General features: G+C 41.1%; 1 long non-coding RNA gene across 1 annotated transcript; it reads left to right on the top strand.

Annotated features, from left to right (window-relative positions):
• The first annotated feature begins 7855 nt into the window (after nt 1-7855).
• On the top strand, nt 7856-11619 carry LOC114582581 (uncharacterized). The gene is made up of 3 exons (XR_013390549.1): nt 7856-8526; nt 10062-10188; nt 10652-11619. It is a non-coding gene; the product is annotated as an uncharacterized LOC114582581 (long non-coding RNA).

Genomic DNA, 11619 nt, shown 5'->3' on the forward strand with positions numbered 1-11619 from the left:
TTAAAATTACTTCCTTTTGACCCTTAGTGCTCAGACAAATCTGTCAAAATCTTTCTACAATTTCTTTTAGTTAAATATTTGTATTTATTTACTTGATTTAGGGTTAGGCAGCTGCTAAGCCCCTGAGCTATAGCATACCTCTGAAAAACAAGCAAAAAAAACACATTTTCCATTGTAGAAACGGTTTGCTTGCTTTTTTTATTATCTCGCTGTACACTGTTTTGATGGCTTCAGGCTGTGAATCAGTTTAAATTAAAGGAATAGCAGTAAATGTCGCAAGAGGGGAAGGCTTGAGGATATTGTGCCAAAGCAGCTGGAATCTGGAAAGCTACTTGAAGGGTACCTGGTATTTGAATTTGAATAGCAGACCTCATCACAAATTAGTTTTGAAATCTCTGTGAGCTTCAAGACCAGGGAGGTGGGCAAAGTTCTCATTGCTCCTAGACTGTAGCTGGTAACAAAGTAATTGTTGATCCCTTATTTTGACTGTTGATCCCTTATTTTTGAGACTGCTGGTCCCTTATTTTCAAATCTGTAAGTTAACAGCTATGCACTCCTTGTGACTTGCGCAGGCTGCACCCAGGCTAGTGGGAATAAACATTCAGATGTCAATGGTTCTGGCTGACCACATAGCTCTGAACCACATAGCTCTTCAACAATACCACATTACAGAGTATCAGGCAGTATTCCACATACTGAGCTCTTTTCTTCTCAGACAGAAAGTCAACATCAGACCCAACAAGGTGATATGAGCTAAAGGTCATTTCCTTATTTTCCCCAGATATGAATGACTGTAATAAATGCCCAGACAAAGACTATCCAAGCAAGAACCGGGATGCATGTCTACCCAAGGATATAAGCTTCTTGTCTTATGAAGAACCTTTGGGCATCAGTTTAGCCTGCTTCTCTCTTTTCCTTTCCCTGATCACAGTTCTGGTACTAGGTACATTTATGAAACACCATGACACACCCATTGTCATTGCAAACAACCGAAACCTCACCTACACTCTCCTCATCTCTCTCCTGCTCTGCTTCCTTTGTGCTTTGCTCTTCATTGGCCGACCTGAGAAGGTGACCTGCCTCCTCCGACAAACAGCTTTTGGCATCATCTTCTCAACTGCTGTTTCTTGTGTCCTGGCAAAAACCTTCACGGTGGTTTTGGCCTTCATGGCTACAAAACCAGAATCCAGGATGAGGAAATGGGTGGGGAAAGGACTAGGCCACTCCATTCTCCTTTCCTGCTCCATAGTCCAAGCAGGCATATGTACTGTGTGGCTGGCAACCTCTCCCCCATACCCAGATGTGGACATGCACTCAATAACAGAAGAAATTATACTAGAATGCAATGAAGGATCTGTGACAATGTTTTTCTGTGTCCTCATCTACATGAGCTGCCTGGCCACTGTCAGTTTTGCTGTGGCTTTCCTCGCCAGGAAGTTACCAGACAGTTTCAACGAAGCCAAGTTTATCACTTTCAGCATGTTGGTCTTCTGCAGTGTTTGGCTGTCCTTTATTCCTTCCTACCTGAGCACCAAGGGAAAATATATAGTAGCTGTGGAGATCTTCTCTATCTTAGCCTCCAGTATTGGGTTGCTGGTTTGCATCTTTTCCCCCAAATGTTACATAATCATTCTGAGGCCTGAACTGAACAATAGGGAACAGCTAATAAGGAAGAAAAATTAAAGACTTAAGAAACCTGTTCTTTTTTGCATTTTGTGCTTTTCTCTGTGTGTACAATAGAATATTTGCAGAGATGTGTTCAGCAGCTACCTTATATAATTTTTTTCTAGACCTGGTGATTCATGATAGTTAGTCTTGTGTAGTTTTTTATAGGAGGGAAAATAGATAAGGTTACCAGACATCCTCGTTTCCCGGGGACAGTCCCCGGATTTACAAATCAGTCCCCATACAAAATCCCTTGAAGTTGAAAAGTGTCCCCGGGTTAATCTGGAAAAAATCTGGTAACCTTAAAGAAATAATAAAAGGGTCAAACGATCCAGGGCTGTCTTCCACATCCTTCACATGAGGTAACTTGGGTGGGTGAACAGAATATCAATTAAATTCATAGGGGATATGAATATCAGTAGTTTGGATCAGCTGAAACAAAAATATTGTGCAAGCTCCAACCCCAAACACACAAATCAATAGACACAGAGGCCTCTGACACCTTCAGCCGCTAGCAGGATGGTTTCAGTTTGTTTATTTTTCTGGATTTGCTTGGAACCCATGAGAAAGCAGGCTCTAATTGCCATTGAGTTCAGATTATGCAAGAGGTAGAATTTCCTATTATTCTTACTGCAAAATCCACTTTTGATACTTCAAGTTCACTACCCTCATTCAGGATCAGAAAGCCATACTTAAATACCATTTTATCTTTATTTTTCATATTTGATTTCAGACATGGATGATTGTTTTCAATGTTCAGAAGATCAGTATCCAAACATTGGCCAGGATATATGTCTTCCAAAAGAAATAAGCTTCCTGACTTACAATGAGCCTCTGGGGATCAGTTTCGTCACTTTTGCTCTTTTATATACCTTCACTACAACTTTGGTGCTTAGGATCTTCATCAAGCACAAAGAAACTCCTATACTCAAAGCCAACAATCGGACCCTCACCTATGTTCTCCTTATAGCCCTCATTCTCTCCTTCCTCTGTCCTTTGCTATTCATTGGCCAGCCCACAAAAATAACCTGTCTCCTTCGACAAACTGCTTTTGGAATAATATTCTCAGAGGCAGTGTCTTGCATCTTAGCAAAAACAACTATAGTGGTTCTAGCTTTCATGGCTACCAAGCCAGGGTCCAGAATGAGGAGATGGGTGGGGAAACATCTGGCCATCTCCATTGTTCTTTTCAGTTTCCTCATTCAAATGATGATTTGTAGTGCCTTGCTGATAGTTGCTTCCCCACCCCCTGATTTAGACAAGCACTCAATGACTAAAGAAATTGTACTGGAATGTAATGACGGATCAGTCACCATGTTCTACTGTGTTCTAGGCTTCCTGGGAATGCTGGCCCTTGTCAGTTTCACTGTGGCTTTCCTAGCTAGGAAGTTACCAGACAGTTTTAATGAAGCCAAGTTCATCACCTTCAGCAGGTTGGTCTTTTGCAGTGTGTGGCTGTCCTTTGTTCCTACCTACCTGAGTACCAAGGGAGAGTACATGGTGGCTGTGGAGATCTTTTCTATTGTGGCCTCTAGTTTTGGGTTACTAGGCTGTATCTTCTTCCCCAAATGCTATATCATTTTGGTGAGGCCAGAGTTAAACAGCAGGGGACAGCTTATCATAAGAAAGAAATGAAGCATGACCAAGTGTATTTGATGTGGCATATAATAGATGGACTAAATCTCCTTATATTCATTTTGCCACAACCCAACAAAACAGTCCCCCATAGCTCATAGAGCAGACCATGTAGCTATTCTCCCTGGACTTTCCTCTTACACAGTACTGTTATTAAGGGAAGCAGTGGTTCATGTAACCTAGACTCATAGAGCTGGAAGGGACCCCAATTCCAAGATGCGGACTACATATTTTGGAAACCCAATTGGTTACAATGTCTTCTTTAATGAGTTTCTAACTTCTAACTTCATCAATACACCACTGGTCTTTTATTATCTAATGAAAGGGTAATAAAAATAACAGTTCTGAATAGGTGACAAACACATTTTCTTCAGCAATTCCAGAGGGAATTCTTAGCATTGGGTGAATAACTACATTCCTGCTTGATAATTAACAGGGCTATAATTTGAATCTGATTTTGGATACTCCCAGATTGCGTCGTTTTGGGAAAATAAACTACCATTTAAACAAGACAATTTTAACTCAGAAAAGAGAAAACGTAGTTTCTGCATAGAACAAAAAGTTGCCTTTGTGTTCAGAATGGAGGTTTTAATGTTCTTGTTGCTGGAACTGATTTCTTACATTGTATGTCAGGCTCAAATAGCAAAATGCAGGCTTCAAGATCCACACCGTCCACTTCACATGTATCATCAGCCAGGAGACTTCCTCATTGGTGGCATTGTTTTCCATAGTGGCTTCATCTCGTCTGCAGCAACATTCACTGAGGAACCCCCACCAGCGCTGCCTGAAGAGCTTGTGTAAGAACTAAACCACTCACTTATTACAGAACAGGAATGATCAAACCTACAGATGCAGCCTCAGAATAATGATGGTATATATTATGAAACATAGAATTTTGTGAATTACAAAATGAATTTCAGTAGGGGCAAATGTCAGGTTCTGCACTTAGGCAGAAATTACCTGCTACACAAATCTATGATAGGGAACATTGGCTTGCCAGTAGCACACTTGAAAATGATCAAGGAGTCTGCATCCACAGAAGTATAGTGCCCCAATCAAAAGAAGTAATAGAGCAGCTCTATTCTGCCATGCTCAGACCACACCTAGAGTACTGTGTTCAGTTGTGTACAGCACTATTTAAGGAGAATATTGACAAGCTGCAACATGTGCAGAAGAGGGTGACACATATGATCAAGGGTCTGGAAGTCAAACTTTATGAGGTAAAGTTGAGGGGGTTGAGTATGTTTAGCTATGAAAATAGAAGACTGAGTGGATGTAGGATAGCCATTTTTAAATATCTCAACGGCTGTCAGCAGGAAGATGGAGCAAGCTTGTTTTCTCTTGCTCCAGAGGGAAGGACCCGAACCAATGGATTCCAGTTGCAAGAGAGGAGATTCTGTCTAAACATCAGGAAGAACTTGCTAATTATAAGAACTGTTCATCAATGGAATAGACAGGGAGTTAACTCCACTGAAGTCTATATGATTAACTACTTTGTTGATATGTAAAACAATATACCGGTATATGTTCCTTCTGAAACTGTTTGCAACTCTCATTCTAGGGTGGTGCCTAAGCTTTACCAGCACATTGTGGCCTTGGCATTTGCAGTCAAGGAGGTCAACGAAGACCCTCACATCTTACCCAATATCACCTTGGGCTTCCACTTATATGACAGCTATAAGAATGCAAGGAGCACGTATCTCGCCACACTGCTGCTTTTATCCAGGGTGGAGAAATTTGTTCCTAACTATATATGTGATGTTGAAAATAATCTGGCAGGGGTCATTGGGGGACTTGATTCTGAAATCTCCTTTTATGTGGCAACTGTTTTGGATATCTATAAGATTCCGCAGGTAGGACACCTATGTACTATACCTCTGTTAGCTTGAGTTTTAGGTAGGTAGCCGTGTTGCTCTGATGCAGTAGAAATATATAAAATAAAAAAATTGTCCACTAGCACCTTAGAGACCAACTAAGTTTGTTCTTAGTATGAACTTTCATGTGCATGCACACTTTCACAGCACCTGTTCAGGGTGTGTTACCAGTTCTGGGTTGGGATGAAATTGGAGCAGAACCAGTTCTTTGGAATGTAAAGGTGGTACAGAATTAAAATAAAATAAAATTACCTGAATTAGGGGAAAGAAAGGCTGCAATACCAGAAAAAATATGTCACACACCCAATCTCTTACACACACATTAAGTATCTGAAGAAGTGTACATGCACACAAAAGCTCATACCAAAAACAAACCTACTTGGTCTCTAAGGTGCTACTGGAAGGCATTTTTTTTTTATTTTGTTTCGACTATGGTAGAACAGCACGGCTACCTACCTGTAACACATATTAAGGACATCCCAAAGGCAATTGGTGGGAGAGTGGGCTTCTCCCTCACCAGCCATGGCTCCACACACGATATGTGTATGTTTAGGGGGAAAGCACTTTCAAATTAAACACACTCTGAAGCTATGACAAATTGCAGATATAATCCAGTTATGCAGGAAAACAGTAATAGTACTGAGCAGCTGGTTTCAAAGTGAAATAAATGTTCATAAATGATGTCTGAGAAGTCTTGAAAAAGAAGAGGGAGAAATGGCAGTTCTGCTGCGTCTTGGGGTATGTGCATCATGAATACGAAAGAAGTTCCAGAGAAGGAATGTGTATGCAACCCAAGTTGCATACTTGCAATTCTGTTTAGGGCATTATGTGTCCCTCCAATCAGTTTCATCCATCGTACAAGACCCTGCCAAATTTTGCAAGTATGCGTAAGTTTAAAAAATATAAGATAATATAAGAACAATGCCCCTGTCTGGTCAACATAACAAATGTGTAACAAGCAGGAATAGGAGATGATCACAATTTCCAGACCATCTGCATGTGTGTCTTTAGTATAAGTGAGAAAGGAATGCAACACCTGGTGGGTGGCAAAAGGCATATCTGACTAACAGGATTCACCACATAATGTATATGAATAGTTTGAAAGAACTCTGCAAATATTACTTGGCCTCTTCTCTTCCTCCATTCCCTCTTCAGCTCATTTATGGCTCTGCTCCAGTGATGAATGATAAAAGCCCAGGGCTTCCCTTCTACCAGATGGCAGCTACAGAAGCCCTTCAATATGAGGGAATTCTCTCTTTGCTTCTGCATTTCAGGTGGACGTGGATTGGAATTATTGCAACGGACAATGACAATGGAGAAAGATTTGTGCAAACTATTTCCCCAATGTTTACCAAGAGTGGTGTCTGCTTTGCATTCCTAGAAAGAATCCCCAGTTTTAGTTTTATTTCTGAAATTCCTGGAATGCTAACACATGGGGCAACAATAAACGAGAAAATTTTTAGCAGCAATGCTAAAGTAGTGGTTGCCTCTGGAGAATCTTACTCCATGACAACTTTTAGGTTGCTTTCATACTTTTCAGAAAATGATGACATGACAAAGAAAGTAAAAAGTAAAGTATGGATAATATCAGCCCAGGTTGAGTTTGCTTCATTTGTCTTTCAAAGGTACTGGGATGCAGGAATATTCAATGGTGCTATATCCTTTGAAATTCACTTCAGAAACCCACCAGGATTTCATCAGTATGTTGTGCACAGAAATCCTTCCAGCACAGATGGGGATGGTTTTATCAGTGACTTCTGGCAACAGGCCTTTGAATGTGTATTTCCAGATATCACTTCAGACAAGGTGGAGGGGAATATTTGCACCGGAGAAGAGAAGCTGGAGAGCCTTCCCGGATCACTTTTTGAAATGAGCATGACAGGTCACAGTTATAGCATCCACAGTGCTGTCTACGCCATGGCCCATGCCTTACATGCCATGTCCACTTCCAGATTCAGACATAGAAGAATGCCATACAAAGAGAGAGGGAAGAATCTGAATCAACAGATTTGGCAGGTAAAGGCTGAACATCCTCAACTGTGAAAGTCCTCTTCCTTCCTGACACTTTTTGGGTTCCCAAAAGCCTATCGACTTATTCTTTCCTCTCTGAGTTCAAACATTTGAGCGGGTGTGTTAGGAAGAAGAACAAAGAACTGAATTTATAATTCTACAGACAGTGTAGGAGGTGGCACTGATATGATGGTACACTAGATGATTCCCCACATATTGTGCTGCTTGCAAATGACAGTAGGCCCTATAGGAAAGGGAAATGATAGTGGTGCCCTTACTTGAGTAGGTACTGCCCTGTGTTTGAGCAGAAAGCATTTGTATGAGGGAAGCTTTGCAGTCCAATGATATCCCATTCCATTCAAAGATTGGTTTCAGATCATCTCCATTGCCAAATGTTTCAGCTCCAAAACGTCGAAAACCCGGAAATAAGTGTTCCGGTTTTCAAACTGGTATTGAAAGAGGCAATCGGAAGCCATGCCTTGGAAATCGAACGTTTTAGAAGGCAAAAGTCCTTCCAGAATGGGTTAAATTTGAATTCCAAGGTTTGACTGTACTGTCCTATGTTTGAAGAAAAAGCATTTGTATGAGGGAGAGAGAGACCTCACTACATACACATATGATGATGGCCGTGTTCATCCTTGAGCAGGTACTGCCTTGTGTTTGAAGAGAAAGCATTTGTATGAGGGAAGCTTTGCAGCCCAGTGAAGTGCCACTGCATTCATATATAGGAAGCTGTGGTAATGGTTGAGAGATGTTCAGCATTCCCTCTATCCCATATCAACCAAATCCTTCCTTAGACCACGTGTTCGCACACCACTGCTGTGTCTTCCAAGATGTTCAGTGACAGTGAGGAGTAAGAGAGAGAGAGAAACCTCGCTACTCACACATATTTAACTTGCGGGCATTCAGAGAGAGACGGGTTGTAAGGAAGTTTCGGAGAGAGGCATGCGTGTGAAAGAAAACTGGTTGACTCTCTCCATGCTTGGGCCTGAATCCACTGACAGTTGCTGTCACTGACCATTTGCTGTAGGTTCTGCTCATAGGGAAAAAATACTCCTCCCTGCATTAGACTGGTGTCTTTTCCAAACCCCTGTCTTTTCTGTTTTCAATCTAGCTCCATCACTTTCTGAGAAGCATCTCATTTAACAATACTGCAGGAGATGTGGTCTTCATCAACCAGAATGGAGAGGCAGCATCTAGCTTGGATATTGTCAATTGGATTATATTCTCCAACCAAAGTTTGCACAGAGTGAGAGTTGGGAGGATAGATCCACAGGCTCCTCCAAACCAATCATTACTCCTTGATGAAGATGCCATCACATGGCACAGTTGGTTTAACCAGGTAGGGTTGCATTGTTTGCTAATTCAAAAGAGATTCAGTATTGAATAAGCAATCATTATCCACCTACAGGTCTACTCACTGTCTTTTGAGATGCAAGTTGATGAGTGGTGTATGGCCAAAGCATCCAGGTACTAGATTATGAACCAAAAGCTTACTGGAAGAAGTCACACATGGATTAAAGGCAAATCTTTTATTAAGGGGATTACAAAACAATATCCCAGCCATTCAGATACCCCACTACAAGATACATCTTCATCTGAATGTGGGTAATTAGGTTCAGGTCAAATATTAGTTGTCATATGAAAAGGCCTGGATATAGGAGGGAAGGTTTTATTTCAGTCAAATAGAGTCTCTGAGTACATTTCCCCAGTGCTAAAGGGTTTGTGTGCTGAAAGACCATGAAGCTATGAAGTGGATTTCTGCAAGACCATTATGCTCTTAAAGCAACCTTACATCAAACAGTGCAGAAAAGTGGTAACTCGGACTGATTAAATGGATTATTATTTTCCAGTGGAAGACTTCAACCAGAATCCTAAGTAGAAAAAGAAAACTATTGTAAAATAAACCAAAGAAATTGGGATTTCTTTAAACTTATTAAATACTGGTTTTTAACTGAGTGAAATATGATGTACAAATTGATAACCCCCAGGATTTTGTCTTTCTTGCAAGAAAGGTGAGGAAATGAAGTGGTTGGGGAAAGGAGGCATAATAATACCAGAAAAATGAAACTGAGGACAGCAGCAGATGCAGCAGTCTTCTTCTAAGGGGGGCACTGGAAGAGGTGGAAGCAGAAGTGGTGAAGATTGAGAGAGTGAAGGAGGGAAAGAAGAAGAAAGGTGTGAAGAGCAAGAGACAGAGCATTAGGAATGGATGCATCAATCTTTTAAAAAGAGTGATCTCAAAATATGTTTTCAAAGGTAGATATTGTTCTTACCATGCTGAGAATTATTGTGTTGCAGCATTCCAAGGAGTGTCATGGACACTAGATAGCTGCATTCCAATTCATGTATTTGTCCAGAATATTTTTGTATTGGAATTCACAAATACTGCATTTCTCAAAATAATAATACCCACCAATCTGGATGGGTTTTCCCAGCCGCTCTGAATGTCTTATTCGGAACTCTTCCCCAGGCAGCATCTGATGGGTCCAAGTATAGGTGTAGCCACCGGCACCAAAATCAGTTCTAGAGGTGTCTACCTAGTGGAGAGCATACTCAACATTAACAATTCTAACAAAATTAAGAAGGAAACTAAAGTAACTTCAAACTGTACCATAATGGATAAAGCAATCTTTGCAGAACAGATGGGGCACTGCACATCCCAGAGCAATATAGATGGAATATCACATAATTTCAAACATTGCTAGTAGTAATCAGAATAATAATAAGAAAAGGAGCAATGGCTCTCTGTATAGCCATTACATATTGCTGATATGCTGTGTCAGTTTAGTAACATAGAGAAAGAACAGAGAACATTAAGGATTCCAAACTCATTAGTCTCTTGATGAACCTTCTACTGTTTCATTTATGGAATAGACTCAGCCTCTTTCTGTCTGTACTGAGAGATGTCTTCCAGGATCCAGCAAGAAAGTGAAGGAGGGACAGCCACCTTGCTGCTACGATTGCATCCCATGTCCAGAGGGGAAGATTGCAAACCAGGATGGTAAGAGAAATAGATTCAATAGATCCAGACTCAGTACTTCGGAATGAAAGGTGTTGTAATGATGGCTGAGTTTAAGGTTCAAAAGAGGTGTTGATCTACTGTGTGTCTGATTCTGCCTTTTTGTGATCACTGCCCTTCAGATAGTCTAAATATGCTAATCAAATGAGAATGACTATGCATTGAGAGTACTTGGGTGGTATGTGGTTCAACTCATATCAAGAGGGGGCTTGTCACTGCACCAAGGCTACTGGAATGATGCATCCCAATTTCATGAGCAGCAATAGCCCTGGCTGTGCCATTTACATACCACATAGCTCTGAACTGATTGAATTCAACAATACCACATTACAGACAGAATTCAACATGTGTTTTGATTTAAACAGAGCTTCGTTTCTTCTCAGACAGAAAGTAAACATTTCAGCAAGCTGATATGATATGAGCTAATTTATTTATTTTTCCCCAGATATGAATGACTGTAACAAATGCTCAGACAAAGACTATCCAAGCAAGAACCAGGATGCATGTCTACCCAAGGATATCAGCTTCTTGTCTTATGAAGAACCTTTGGGCATCAGTTTAGCCTGCTTCTCTCTTTTCCTTTCCCTGATCACAGTTCTGGTACTAGGTACATTTATAAAACACCATGACACACCCATTGTCATTGCAAACAACCGAAACCTCACCTACACTCTCCTCATCTCTCTCCTGCTCTGTTTCCTTTGTGCTTTGCTATTCATTGGCCGACCTGAGAAGGTCACGTGCCTCCTCCGGCAAACAGCTTTTGGCATCATCTTCTCAACCGCTGTTTCTTGCGTCCTGGCAAAAACCTTCACGGTGGTTTTGGCCTTCATGGCTACAAAACCAGAGTCCAGGATGAGGAAATGGGTGGGGAAAGGACTAGGCCACTCCATTCTCCTTTTCTGTTCCATAGTCCAAGTAGGCATATGTACTGTGTGGCTGGCAACCTCTCCCCCATACCCAGATGTGGACAGGCACTCAATGACTGAAGAAATTATACTAGAATGTAATGAAGGGTCTGTGACAATGTTTTACTGTGTCCTCATCTACATGAGTTGCCTGGCAACTGTAAGTTTTGCTGTGGCTTTCCTCGCCAGGAAGTTACCAGACAGTTTCAACGAAGCCAAGTTTATCACTTTCAGCATGTTGGTCTTCTGCAGTGTTTGGCTGTCCTTTATTCCCTCCTACCTGAGCACCAAGGGGAAATATATGGTAGCTGTGGAGATCTTCTCCATCTTAACCTCCAGTATTGGGTTGCTGGTTTGCATCTTTTCCCCAAAATGTTACATAATCATTCTGAGGCCTGAGCTGAACAATAGGGAACAGCTAATAAGGAAGAAAAAATAAAGAAATAGGAAACCTGTCCTTTGCTTTAATTTGTGCTTTTCTTTGTGTGTACAGTAGAATATTTCT

This window comes from Podarcis muralis, chromosome 13 (assembly GCF_964188315.1).
Source record: "Podarcis muralis chromosome 13, rPodMur119.hap1.1, whole genome shotgun sequence".
NCBI lineage: Eukaryota > Metazoa > Chordata > Lepidosauria > Squamata > Lacertidae > Podarcis > Podarcis muralis.